The following is a 14,419-nucleotide window of genomic DNA, read 5'->3' as shown; positions in this document are numbered from 1 at the left end:
TGGTTACATATAAATCTGTCTAGCATTAAAAAGGAGGCTTCAGGGACTGGAAGAGGGCTGCTTGTTCAGGATTGCTTGGTAGGAGTTTCAGCGACCAATACAGCTCAACTTGATAATATTTGGCGAGAGATGGTGCCTACAGTGATTCCAAGAAAGAACTCCATGGAAAAAACATCATCATTAAAAGGCAGCAGTGTCTGGAAGCACTTTCTGCAGAATCGTGATATCCTTGTGTTAATTCATAGTGCAAAACCAAACAGTCGAACAACTGACTGCAAATCTCAACCTGAGGCGTGAGCAGCCAGTTTTGTTAGCAGAATATTATGCTCAGATTGCAGTGCATAAACCATTTAGCACAATTGGGCAACAGTGTTGTGCATTTAGCTTTGACAAGAGCACAGGCAATGGACTACCGAGCATTGCAGGAAGGTGATATGGTCACACATGTCATCCTTTACAGAATGAAGACTGGAGAATTGCATACAGCATGCTGTCTGCAGGATAAGAAGATTTGCAACATTCTTGTATTACAGCATATAGTTACAGTGTGTAAAAAGATTATCCACAATGGTGATTAGCTATGACGGGTTATGATGTACAATGTGTAAGGCTAAGGGAACTGAATAGCTGCCCATGACTTTCTCCAGTCCCTGACAAGGCTCCAAGCTCTCAACTTAATGCAGTGCCATGCATGTAATGTAATGCAATGCAATGTTGCCAGTGGAGAAGGTCCAGAAAAGAAAAGAACTATATGGAGACCTACACCAAGAGAACGATGGAGGACGTAGCCAGAAACTATCCATAGTAATGTAACGGGCATTCACTGTACAAGACCTACGGAAATCTCCCTGTCACTTACTGGTAATTGAGAATGACTGACGATGCATAATTATATAGTAATTATAGAATGCAAAACACCTAAGGTGACTCCCTCCATTTGCTGAGAGAGGATATATTTTTTTTTTGTTTAAATAAAGACTGAACTGTGGAACTGCTCAGTAACACAGTATGTGCTGGCTGATAACCTTACATTATGGTGAAAGGTCCATTAAACATTGCTTATGCTTCCTACAATGTGTAAAAATATTATTAGAAATCATGTAAAATTCAGCCAAAAATCAGTCACTCCGGACACAGACCACAGCTGCATGGTATTAATCACAACTAGGGCTGAAAAATAGGTTTTTCGAGTTGTTTTTTTTTATGCTAAAATAACAATGATTAATACAAAATGATCCTTGCTCTCGAGATGCCAAAATTAATTACTAACATAAGCCTAACAGACAGATTTAAGCAATATTGTACAGTTAACATCAATACTGTATTTCTAAGTACAGGGATATTTTTTGCATCATCATGGAAATGTTTTTCAGGTGCTAAAAAGCTAATTTTTTTACCCCCTTGATTTTAGAGAAGCATATTATTATAGCAGTCAGTTACAGCGGAGGGCTACCAAGGAGTACAGAAGGACAATTGCCTGGGCACTCTCTATTAGGTACAAGAGCAGCTACAGTAGTTGCCGTTGCGCAAAGGCAAAGCAACTTGCCCCCACCCCCCTGGCGGCATGATTTCACCCACCCCATTTTGTACGTAGACTTATAGGGGCACACAGCCACACATACTCACGCAGCAAGGGAACTCACGATTAATAGGATTGACCCCTACATTTGTAAAGTTGAGTGTTAGTGCTTCAGGAAATGGATGGGTTTTCTCCAGTTGTATAATTAATGCCACACTCCTGCAACCCACTCCTAATACTAGAACCAGTAGAAGGGTGGGCACTCAAACCTGGTCAGCATGGAGGAGTAAATAGTGTTTCCCCATCAATGCTTTCACTGAGGCTTGTTGCAATGGGGGCAGAGTGTCATGATAAATAGATTATGTTATGGGGGTGATTTATTACATTTAGTGTTTGGTCTTAACATTTAAAGGTCTACCAGTTCTATTGATGCCATATGATGTAGGGTAAACGGCTCGCTAATTAACTAACAATTTGCTACAGACTAATGCAGAAAATATTTGTGTACTTGCCTTGCTGGTTTGTAAGTATTTTATGATGAGTGTATATCCAAAATTGTAAATGATCTGGTACAAAAATATATTTAATTAGAGGGAAGGCACTCATTAATCATAGCTTTGGTAGAATACTTCCCAATGATGGAGAGGAATAATGTGCACATTAATTTTTATTTTTTTTAGCAATGGAATGGAACAATGGCCTCTATAACGGGTGCAGGATGTGCAGTACACATGGGGCCATGAGTCAAGGGGGGCCCGTGCCGCACACCCCCTAACTAGAGCAGACTCTCCACTGAAAAGTGCAGCAACCCCAGACCCCAAGCACTATAATTTCTGCTGGTAGTACTATCTTTCCAGTAATATCTTCGAAGAGATGGCACCATGTGTTAATAATACACTATTGATTGGCACACAGAGATATCATATAATTGAGAAATGGTATACATTATGTAAAGATATGTGGAGAACTATAAAAATTGCCCAGAGAAATGTATAGAAAATGGACAAAAAAAAAGACTTTTGACTTCTGCTCATCATGCATCCATATTGAATACTCCCTTTCTGGTTGTATAGTTATAAGGACTCCTTTTGAAGGGAGACAATGGATGGACTCAAATATAGGGTCTCCAACAGTAGCAAGCAGCATGAAAAGCGCAGCTTTCAAAATCACTACGTTGGTGGCATGAAGTGGTGCAGAGGTAACGCTCCCCACCCTATGCCAGAATAGCGTTTCAGCTCATGAAACGGTGCATGCAGCATCTCAGAAATTGTTGTACACAGGGGAGCATCATCATCGAACACCTAACAATTGTCCATATTTGAGGGGACTGATCCAACTTAGTCCCAATTCAGATACAGTTGGGACTGGAATGTCCTCTACTAGGTGAGTGAAAAGAGGTTTGTGGCGATCTTCTCTTTGGAAGATGTGGATACACCCCCGAAAGAGTGGTAGCACCCACTGTAACATGGACACACATGGCAGCTTGGAATTTCACAATGTTGAAGCATGCCATAGCAATTGGACTCTTATGATTATCACTCTAAGGGCTCTATTTATTAACATTATTTTTACTAAAATAAAGTGAAAAAGGGTGTTTCATCTACATTTACTAAAGGGCAATTGGAGTAGAATTCGTAAAATTCTACTTCAAGCCCTAATTATCACATATTTTTAGTAAGCCGATCGCATTTCCCATAATTGTAATGGTCTAAACAGACCACAAGTGGATCACTGATAAAAAAAAAAAAAAAAAAGAGGAAAAAACACAACAACAAAAACTTACCTGGGTCCAGGACCGGTGATTGGTGCTCCGGTGATATCCTCCGTGGCTCTGGTCAGCTGGTTTCTCATCCTGCACTGTGACCTGGTTAGCTGCTGCATAGAACAGCTGACCAGGTCATAGTGCAGGATGCAGAATGGGAGACCAGCTGACCACAGCCACGGATGACAGCACCGAAGCACAGATGAGGGGGTGTGGGGGCTCACGCAGGAGGGGGGAGGGGCGGTCGCAGTGGGGTTTTTCTAAAAAATACAGTGATAAGGCTGCGGAGGGGATTCGTAGGGACAGAGCTTTATTGCAAGCTCTGTCCCTGCAAGGGAGTTTTTAATAAATCCCTGTGGTATTACCTGAATTCAAAATGCGAATTCAGTCGGTAATATCACACTACAACTGCATTTTAAATGCAGATTGTAGTAAATAGAGCCCTAAGTGACCTGAGAGAGAGGTAAAGTTTAGAAGTGTAGAAGTTACCCATAGCAACCAATCAGCTCTAGCCATCATTTATATCTAGTAGTGTCTATAAAACGACAGTTAGAAGCTGATTGGTTGCTAAGAACAATTTCTCCACTTTACCTCTCTCGGTTTGACACATTTTAAAGGCTGCTCGATAAATGATAAACTAACACATTAAATGAACTGCGCTAGCAAGGAATGAATATATATTGTAACAATTAATGCAATATGATGGCACCTGTCTGAATAACTATAGTATAACAAGAACAAGGCTTCTCTTAAAAATACACAATTTATTACATTAGATGCATGAATCTCACTGACATGACAAACAACATTGAAAGATACTGCACAAAAACTGATTCTGTATAGCCCAGTAAAAATCGCTGGTCAAGAATTGATGTTATCTGTGTATATTGTTACCGCTAGGATATATATGAGAGTGACCAGCCCGTAGAAGAAATATCCTTACCCGTCAGCAGAGTATTCAGTCCAAATATATATAAAAAGGTGTTATTAGATAGCTGTCACTTGCATATTTCGGTGACTCAGGAGTTTTACCATGTTCCAAATGGGGATAACGGCACACTGGTGTAAAAAAAGCTCCCAACGTGGAGCGTAATACATTGACGAGAAGGTTAATACCGCTGGGATAGAGTAAGATATCCAATCCACCCTAGCCCACTACCTTCCATCACTGTTCGGAAATTGAAGTGAGCCTCCAGCAGACCAGATACCGGTCAGTCACGGAGGGATTGACCGGGTGCTAGCAAGCGGCCTCTGCATCATCTGCACCCTGGTCTCCCTGAAGTACGGACCAAATTTACACCAGTGTGCCGTTATCCTCATTTGGATCGCGGTAAAACTCCGGAGTCACTGAAACAGGCGAGTGATAGCCATCTAACAACACCTTTTTTTATATATATTTGGACTGAATACTCTACCAACTGGTAAGGATATTTCTTCTACGGGCTGTGCAAGTATTTAAACTGCACAGGTTTCTATTCGAGATACATATCTACTAAGATTAATACAAATAACTGTGGACATTGGTCACTCTCATATATATCCTAGCGGTAACAATATACACAGATAACATCAATTCTTGACTAGCGATTTTTACTGGGCTATACAGAATCAGTTTTTTTGTGCAGTATCTTTTAATGTTGTTTGCCATGTCAGTGAGTTTCATGTAATAAATTGTGTATTTTTAAGAGAAGCCTTGTTATAGTTATTCAGACAGGTGCCATCATATTGCATTAATTGTTACAATATATATTCATTCCTTGCAAGCGCAGTTCATTTAATGCTTTCGTTTGTGCTTATAGTGGACCAGATGGTACTAGGGGATGAACTAGTTGCTTCAAAGGGGGAATTTTTCAATTTATTATAGCTAATATATAACACCTTTTTTAGTGAAGCGCAAGGAGATTGGATACAAAGTAATTAGTATCCAGTAACCATCTATTGTTTGCTTGATAAATGATAACTAGAAGCTGATTGGTTAATATGGGCAACTTCTCCACTTTATCTCTCTCGAAGGTTTGATACATATCCCATCTAAAGAGACAGCACTCCTTACTGTGCATATCCCTTTCCCTCTACTTTAAAGAACAATATATAGATAAACTGTGATAAACAATCCTAAACCTACAGTTAGTTTTAAATTTTGAAATAAGTATTTCATGGCTAGGCAATGGTCGGTTCAATCACTCATTTCTAAAGATGCAGTGATAGAAATAATATTCACAGACAGTTATCGATCAACACAGCATCATTTATGTAGCGGAAGAACATGTGCCACATTGATTGCATCATTGTCTGCTATTTAAATTAAAATTACAGTTTTAAGCAACCGGTAGTTGTTGTGACTTAAATTAGACGTTGGACGCAATGAAATGCTTTAATTACATTCAAAGAACACAACAGTTACCACAAATATTTGTGTCATTTCACTTCTTACTTCGGACAAATGTTTTATGATGGGGGATAATGGAGGGTAAAATATATAGCAAGCTACAAATTATCATTTAATTTTAAAATAAGAATAACAAGTAATAAAGCTCATTATCTAGAAAAGAAATGCTACTTGAAAAAGGTATCCCACAGCTGAAAATCTGGAGAGTGACCGCACTTCATCTCTGTTTCCAAAGAATTATAATTATACCGAAATATAAAATGACATAATTGGTAATCAGTTCGAATATTCCATATTTTTTTAAATTAAAATAGAAAGTAAATAATTGTAGATTATTATAGGCATTCAGTTCAGCACGATAAATGCAAGGTTCCATTTCTGAATAGCAAATCGTGTCTATCTACATTGCAAATTTTGCCTTGCAACCCATAGAGGTACATAGCAAAACTTGCGATATATGGGGTTACCGTAACTGGCTAATATGTGCGCAGCCGGTCTTATTTCAAGCATTTTAACCATGTCGCCATTCTCTAGTCTGCATTACCCTGCTGAAATTCTGAATGTTGACAGATCATACTGAACCCCTATGAAGACATAAGCAGCAGACAAATACTACAGAATAAACTATGTTGGTAAAAACAGAAGAGTAATAGCGCAGGATAAACCCTATGCTAGTAAGTGAGCTACTACCATCAAATAGCCAGTATACTATCATAAGCAGGATAATAACACAGAATAAAATTTATGGTGGTTTAGGCAGAGAATTGACAGTACAGAGTAAACCCTATGCTGGCATAAGCAGGTTAATACAGCAGACTAAACATTACTGTGGCGTTAGCAGAGGATCGATGCTGGACTAACTAGAATATGGTGCCAACAGTACCTAAAAATCCTCAGATTATATTATTATTATTATTATTATTATTATTATTATTATTATTATATTAGTTATCATAAAAGTGGAATTGAATAAAAGTTTCATGAAAATGTACACGTAATAAACAGACCAATTATTAACCCCCCCCCCCACAAAACAAAACACACAATTCTGCAATTTTGCTAATAGATATTAAATAATTTCATGTATAAAATAATTTGGAAGCAAAATCTTCTTAATAAAAAATATGTTAATTAAATAAATTATTGTTGTAAATGTTTATTTCCCTTCGCATACTATTTAACTGCAAAACACTGCCAGCAGATTTTTGTGACATTCTGTGTCGTTGTTTTTGTTTTACTTTGCTGTTTAACTTTTTTGTTTCATTGTTTAACTTGAGAATTTTCAAGATACCTAGCCAAAGATACATTGTATTGTTTCTGCCCCTCATGGCAGAAGTGGCACACAACTGGTTTTTACCACTGTACATATTATTTATTTATTTTTTTCGTAAAAATTTTTACCTACATTTCAAATTACATATTCCTGGTGTATTATCTATATATATTGAAGTTTGCAGAAAAAAGTCACCGATACATATTTACCGACTTTAATAATTTAAGGCATTAGGGTGTGCCTAAAATGAGGCAAACTGAGACAAACATCTTGAAGAGCAGATTTTGAAATGAAGGCAGCTGGAAAATGTAATCGAATAAATTATTTATTTATTTTATTGCTGCAAACAAATTAATTACAGCTTGATACCATGTTGGTGGAGCAAATAATAATTTACATGATTATATTTGAAAAACGAACTTGGGTGTTGGATAGCTGGTTTGTTTTTGTTTTTTTTAAATATACAGATCCAAAACCAAAACCCAAGTACGTGAGAGTGGTTTTGCACAACCAAAACCAAGACATGAAGGTGAATCTGGATCCAAAACCAAAATATGGGGGTCGGCGCACATCTCTAGGGTAAACATTTCAAATATCACAATAAGGAGTCACTTCAATACAGAATAAGTATTGAATGTTCAAAGTGAACTAAATTTTCTGTTTGAATTGGATTGGATTGACTTGAAGCAATTAGTTTTTAAGGAAAATTCTGACAATTTTCAGCCAAAATAAAAGAATAAAACAATGTTATAGAATGTAAGTTCTTCAGCTATTGAAGGGCACAAATAGGGAATAAATGCATTATATACTGTTTCTTAAGTTCTAAATATACAGCATATAAACACCTCCACATCTCTTAACATATCAACATAATAATGCCACAAAATATTACTATCTCAATAGTATACAATGTGAACAGTATTCAGAAATTAAAAGCAATAAGACAGCACAAAAAATTGACTGACTGGCACATGTTTATAGTAAAGCCAAAACATATCCGTCATACAGTATGTCTGCCACTAAAGCTGCATACACACACAAAGATTTTGTTACCAACGATTTTATGAACGATTTCATGAACGATTTTGTGTCAGATTATCTGTCAGATCTTTTAAAGTGTAATGAACGATTTTTTTGAACTACAAACGATTTTTGAATATTCCCTTTATGAAAATCGTTCAGTTGGTCAGTCTGACTGAACTACAAACTACAAACGTAAACGCTCATGAACGATAGTTGTTCATCGTTTTAATTTAGAAAGTGAACGATTTTTTTCAATGATTGAACGATAAACAATATCGTTAACGATAATCGTTCAAAAAATCGTTGTGTGTGTGTATGCAGCTTAAGTCTTATCCAGACCATGGCCAAAATGTAATAGCCTGAGATTTGCGTCACAAGCTGAGATTTTGGCGATTTAGCCATGATTTTTTTACCTTTGAAAAAAAAAATTGCTGCTTCAATTCCCGAGGTCTAAATCGACAAAATATAGGCCCTTGCAGCAAAGCTATTACATTAGAGTGGAGAAGTAGAGAACTGACAAAAATTACGTACATAAGTTTGGTGTGCACCATCAATAAAGCACGTTAATCAGGCATGGGTGTTCTATACATGAGCTCAGAAAAATATATATTTGCAAATCACCATAATGATGCTTGTAGAAGAATAGAAGTAATACCGAATGAAAAGGTAACCAAAGATTGATATTATTTTCAAAATTATTCTGTGTCTTGAATACAGAGATGCGGATTCCTTATTGATCCAAAAGATAGATACAGAATTGCCGATTGGCCATCCCTAGTGTGAGTACAGTAAGGGCGTGTTTGCGTAATTGTGAACTAAGGCAGACTCGCATGGACACACATATGTGCTTGTCAATAGCTGTATCACTTGCGGATGTACACACCAATGATGATGTCCGCCAGCACTAGCTAGCTGCTTATAATTGGCTGAGTGTGGATTCACTTTTGAAGCTAATAGTGCTTCCTTCTTTGTTCTATTTATATTAGTTTATGGGAATATTGTATAATACATGTTTTCCTTTTTTTTCATTATTATTAGTACACGAGAATGATGACTATAAATGCTGTGTTCTAGAGGTGTTTTAAATCAAACCTAATAGCAATTTGTGTTTTATGCTATAAAAAAAAAATGTTAAGAACATTTTTATCCAGCTTACGACCCTGCTGGGTGTAAGCATATCTGTGTATGAGCATGTCTGACGTAAACCTGGCGCATATGCAACTTGTACAAAGCTGGATGCAATTGGAGATGCCTCCGACTCAGCATATAGGTTTAAACACCCGATTTTTAGTGCATCTTTTTAGATCTTTTTATTATGGACGGTAGGGGCTTTTCTAGAGAGGAGGGGGTCCGTGTGCTGTCTCCGTCACGGGCCCCCTCCTCTCCGTCCGGCAGCGCACTGAGCGGTGCGCGGCCAGCGCAGCACTTATAGACTCTGGGCACTAGAGTGTGCCCAGAGTCTATAGCGCATGCGCAGGTCAACGGGAAAATGGCCGCAGCTGCCATTATCCCTGTACTGCGCATGTGAATACGACGGGAAAATGGCCGCAGACACCGGCGCCGACGTGAGACTCTGGAGAGGTAAGTATAATATATACCCATTATAAATACGCCCCTGATGGATGGTTATGTGGTCATCTCAGCATCACATCTAAAATGTGTACAGCAGTAGAAGGCCAATTAGCGCATCTAGGGCCTGATTCAGGTTGGATCGCAACTGCAATTACGCACGCAATCGGTCAATTGTTGTATTCTGCGCATGCATCGCAGTGCGTGTGCGCGAACCAGCCACTGCGATCGGGACTGCGATTGCAGTGACTACGCAGACCCATCACAGAGTGATTGACAGGAAGTACCGTTTGGGGGAGGTGACAGGGGGGAGGCTGGTGAAACGCAGGCGTGCCAGTGCATTTGAACACCGTTGCAGGGGCGTGTGCGTAAATTATGCACTGCGATGGCATACGCAGCTTGAGCTCTCACTGCATACTGGAAGGTTAGCAATTTCGAAGTAAGCCCTGAACTTGTGCAAGTGCGCATGAGGCTCCAATTGTACTCGATGTTACCGATGGTTTCGCAGTCTTGCGAACGGTCTTACGGATGTGTGTAAGGTAAGGTGGGTGTCCTTATGTTGTGCTGCGACGGCATAGCGATCGCAATGGATTTGAATATCATCGCAGTGAGACTGCGCGTGTAATTGCAGCTGCAATCGCAGTTGCAAACCAACCTGAGTCAGGCCCCTAGTACGATCACTTCACATATAAAGTGCATGCAGAATTTGAACAAAGTGTCAGCAGCCATTTTGTTGGCTACATTAATTTTCAGGAAAAAGCAGCCAATCAAGTCACCTTTATCCCTCATGCCTCAGTGATGAACAGAAAGACATCTTGTGAATATTCTGCCTCCACTCTACAAGAGCCACAAGAACATTTTAAGGGCCGGATTCAATTAGACGTGAAAAGCCGTAATCGGCGAAAAAGTTTCGTCTATTGCTGCTTTTCGCCTATCCGCGACTTATCTCCTAATTCAATTCCAGGACTTTCGCCTAACCGGAAACTCAATGCATTGTAATAGGCAAAAAAGTTTCTCCAATGAATAGCAGGTGAAAAGAAGTGCAAAATCTTTATATTGGGGTGCAAACGTGGGGAAAGGGCTCAGAACCATTGGGACAGCCCCATAAAGGACAAATCAGCCCAAGAAAACTTAAAAATGTCCCAAAATAATACATAATTTTTGAGGCAAAAAAGTAAAAAGTGGGGGGGACAAGCATAAAAACTAGCGAAATTGACTTCTTGGGGGTTGCAAGTATGGGTCATGTGTTTTTGGGATTGCAGGTGCATGCAGCAGGTGGATTTTTAATGTTTTTTAAAAGTTAACTTTAGATACATAAAAACATGCTAGCACCTATTGTCAAGTACCCCAAATTTGACTGATTACTTATTTTCACAAAAAAATACAGCTTTATGCCATTCTTCACCACTTTCCCAAGCAACTTAGGTGCCCAAAATAGTTTTATTAGGGCTATTAGACCACATATATATTGATTCCCTATGTTAGTGCATAATTTTTTGGGGTACAGACTGATTTCCCCATTTCTTTCAGTAGTTTTCACCTGTTCCGCATTCGCCGCTTTCCGTTTTCGCCTGTTTTGGAATTGAATAAGGCGAAAAGCGGGGACGTGCACGCAACGATTTCGCCTCTGAGAAAGGCGAATGAGGCGGAAAGTCGGACAGGCAAAACTTTGCCGACTTTTCGCTTGTAATTGAATACGGGCCTTAGTGTTTATATCCAACACAGACTTGTGTTCAAAACAAGCATGTCAAAAGAATTTACCATTGTTGATTTTCAACTATTGTTCATCTGGTGGAATTTCCATCTACCTCTCCCGCACTCCACCCCCATTTTACGGTGTGTCCTGTTGGTCTAGAACAGATATTTCAGTGGAAAACAGTCCACTTTTGAACCTTTTTAAAATACAGATGAGAGGAATAATTCTCACCGTCCTTTACTGGCATTAAAATCTGGTAATTGTTTAACACCATTTAATTACAGAGATTCAAATGAGGAATTTATGTTTGTTTAAGAATTTTACTTATGCCCAAAATTAATAAATTCCTTCCATGTTTGTAATATTTATACTTGTTTTATTGTCAGGATTTTTCCCTAGTTAGAAAACATCTGCCAGTCTACAAAGTTCAAAAGCTCGTAAATTTGTATGACTGCCACTTAGCAGACATCTGTAATACAAAATGATGCAGTATAATATTTTATCCAAGCAGCAAGCACATTAAAAATATAGTAGTGATTTTAACAGAAATCTTACTGTAGAGCTATGAGAAGAATGTATATACTGACTATTTATCCATGTTTTGTTTCTTCAGACTGCTATTAACCACTGATAATTATTACTATTTCCCGTTATGTGAAGCCATGGCAACCACAGTAACATAGGGCAGGGAGGCTTTGGTAAACTCAGCAGCTCTGTTTCAATGGGAAATCTCCCCCCTTCCCTCCATCTGTGATCACATGATAAGCTCATAGGCCCTCATTCAGTGGCGGTCGCAAGAAGCGATCGCTCTCTCTGAATGAGGCCGGGCGCTTCTTTTTTTTTGTGCGGTCTCCTGGTCGCTATCTAAGCTGTGGGTTACCATCCACAGCTTAACGAACGACCAGGGTGATGGTCACGATGGTCAAGACCATCAGGGCTTGCGACGAGACCCTAAGGTTGGGTCTCGGCACCCGCAAGCCCCAGGGAGCTTCCTGCTCTGATCGAGCAGGAAACTCCCCAATGACATCACTGCTGATGTCAGTGCGGCCGCCCAGAAAACGGCCAGTGTTCCGTCAGGAATGCCTCCGTTTGTGTAACCACCCCTCTGCCCTGCCTACAAAACGGGGCGAGCTGTCGATCAACATCGACAGACGCCCCTTTTGTAGTGAGCTCCGGAGCGAGAGTTTCTCTCTCGCTCCTGGGCTTGCGCACGCGCAGTGCGGCCACTGCGCGTGCGCAGGACCAAAACATTGAGTTGGTTGCGAGCGCTCAGCGCTTGCGATCGACTCTGAATGAGGTCCATAGTCTGAGAGCCTGTGTCTCAGGCAGCCATAACCATTTTGAGTTCAGAGTTATATTGAAAAGAAGATAATTTGTAGGAGGATGTAGGAGAACAATTATCAGATGCATAGTTAAAAGGTACTTAACTTGCTATTTAATGGAAAATAAAACCCTATAGTACAATTATATCTAAAAAAAAAGAAAAATAATAAACTTGCAATATTGCAATTTTTGCAATATACAAGGTAAAGGTTTACCACACAACTGAACACAGGTGTTTTGTCTCAGATGATGACGATTCCTTGATGGTTTAAGTGAGCTCCAAGGAAAGCTAGAAGGTTGTACAGTTAACTCCCATGGTGTCATTCTAAACCATACAACCTACTACCTCAACCTGGATGCACACAGTTTCCAATGCAGTCCATGTCTTCATATCTTCAAGGTCTTACGCAGTTGTGAAGCTGCCCTCTTTTCAAATCACCAACAAACATCACATGCATTGATCACACGATCACTGTTTGTACATTTATTCATTGTCCAAATAAAAACTGAAAATGTGTGTTAAATGCAACAATGGACCAAACAATTTTTAAATATGAAACATTTTAAAGTTAACAGAAGACTACAAAGTTTAGTACTTACCTGTAAAGGAAAAAAAAACTTATTTATTAACAGCTGGTGGGGTTGTTTAATAACAAAACAAAACCCCAAAAGTTTAAAACGCAAATAAAATTAAAACAGGAAAAAAAAAAAAATTAAGAGATGTAAGTACCTCAGAAATGTATTCACCTATAATGTAAAATAACTTTCGTTTCAGCATACAGTATGTAGTTAGCACTAAATACACTTGATTTTCTATGTGAAATTTAAATATTACATAATATAAAAATCAAACTTCTAAATTTACACTGAAAGCAAACATATAAATAAAAATATAGTTAACAAGATAGATAAACAGAAGATAGATGATAGACAGACTGACAAACAGACAGAATGACTATAATTTTCCTCCTATCTCCAAAACTCAAAGTTAAACAGTTAAAAAAAAAGTTAAATTAAATTTTGGCAAGTCCAGGAAACTTTTGGCTCAAGTTTCATCAGATTAAGAATTTTGTGGACTCAGAACCTCAATCACACAGACCCACAGAAACGAGCTTGAGCAGAACAATTCACCACAAGATCGGATCTACGGGTTTATGTTATTAGGCAAGAAAAATACTGCATAAAATGTTATTTGATGATAATGACAAAGCAAACACAAACACACTCACACACGTATATTATCTAAAAATATAATATTGGTGAGTTTTTTTAAGAAAACTAGCAACTATTTATTTATACTTGTATTCACATCACAATAAAAGTTCGACATCAAAGTAAATCTTATTATTATTTACAAATAATAATAGATTGTAGTCAGTATAAGATCCATAAGATAAACTAATTATATATGTAGTATTGGACGAATAATCAGGTGCAATTATAAAATACATCAATTTGCGTCTGGCACATATATTATTTCCACTGTGCAATATTGGACATTTTATTTATGTTTATATAAATAACAATTTCATTCATTTTTCGTACTACTTACACCCCATAGTAAAAAAAATGCTGCTTAGTGAAACAACTGGCCATGTCCAAGCCACAGAAACAAAAGTATAGAATGAATTCCATAGGCAATAATGATATTGTATAACCTTATATAACCCTAACAATGCATTATGGGACACAGTTCTGAAAAGCCATAAAGATAGTCTACAGATCTGTTTTTAGCACTTTTTCCATAACACATGAACAAGGAGTTTTCTTTTGTGAACAATAGTCAGCGCTGAAAAATAAAAAATACAGTACATAGGAATATTATGAGAATATATTCTACAACAGATGCTTAAAACTGACAGAAG

The 14,419-nt window shown here is 38.2% G+C and overlaps 1 long non-coding RNA gene across 4 annotated transcripts in view; it reads right to left on the bottom strand.

Annotated features, from left to right (window-relative positions):
- LOC148510574 (uncharacterized) overlaps positions 1-14,419 on the bottom strand; it is a 487,397-nt gene that overhangs the window by 146,197 nt on the left and 326,781 nt on the right. The window lies entirely within an intron of this gene.

The sequence above is a fragment of the Taudactylus pleione genome, unplaced genomic scaffold (genome assembly GCF_031769625.1).
Source record: "Taudactylus pleione unplaced genomic scaffold, aTauple2 ptg000316l, whole genome shotgun sequence".
NCBI classification, from domain to species: domain Eukaryota; kingdom Metazoa; phylum Chordata; class Amphibia; order Anura; family Myobatrachidae; genus Taudactylus; species Taudactylus pleione.
This window is presented reverse-complemented; position numbering and strand designations above follow the sequence as displayed.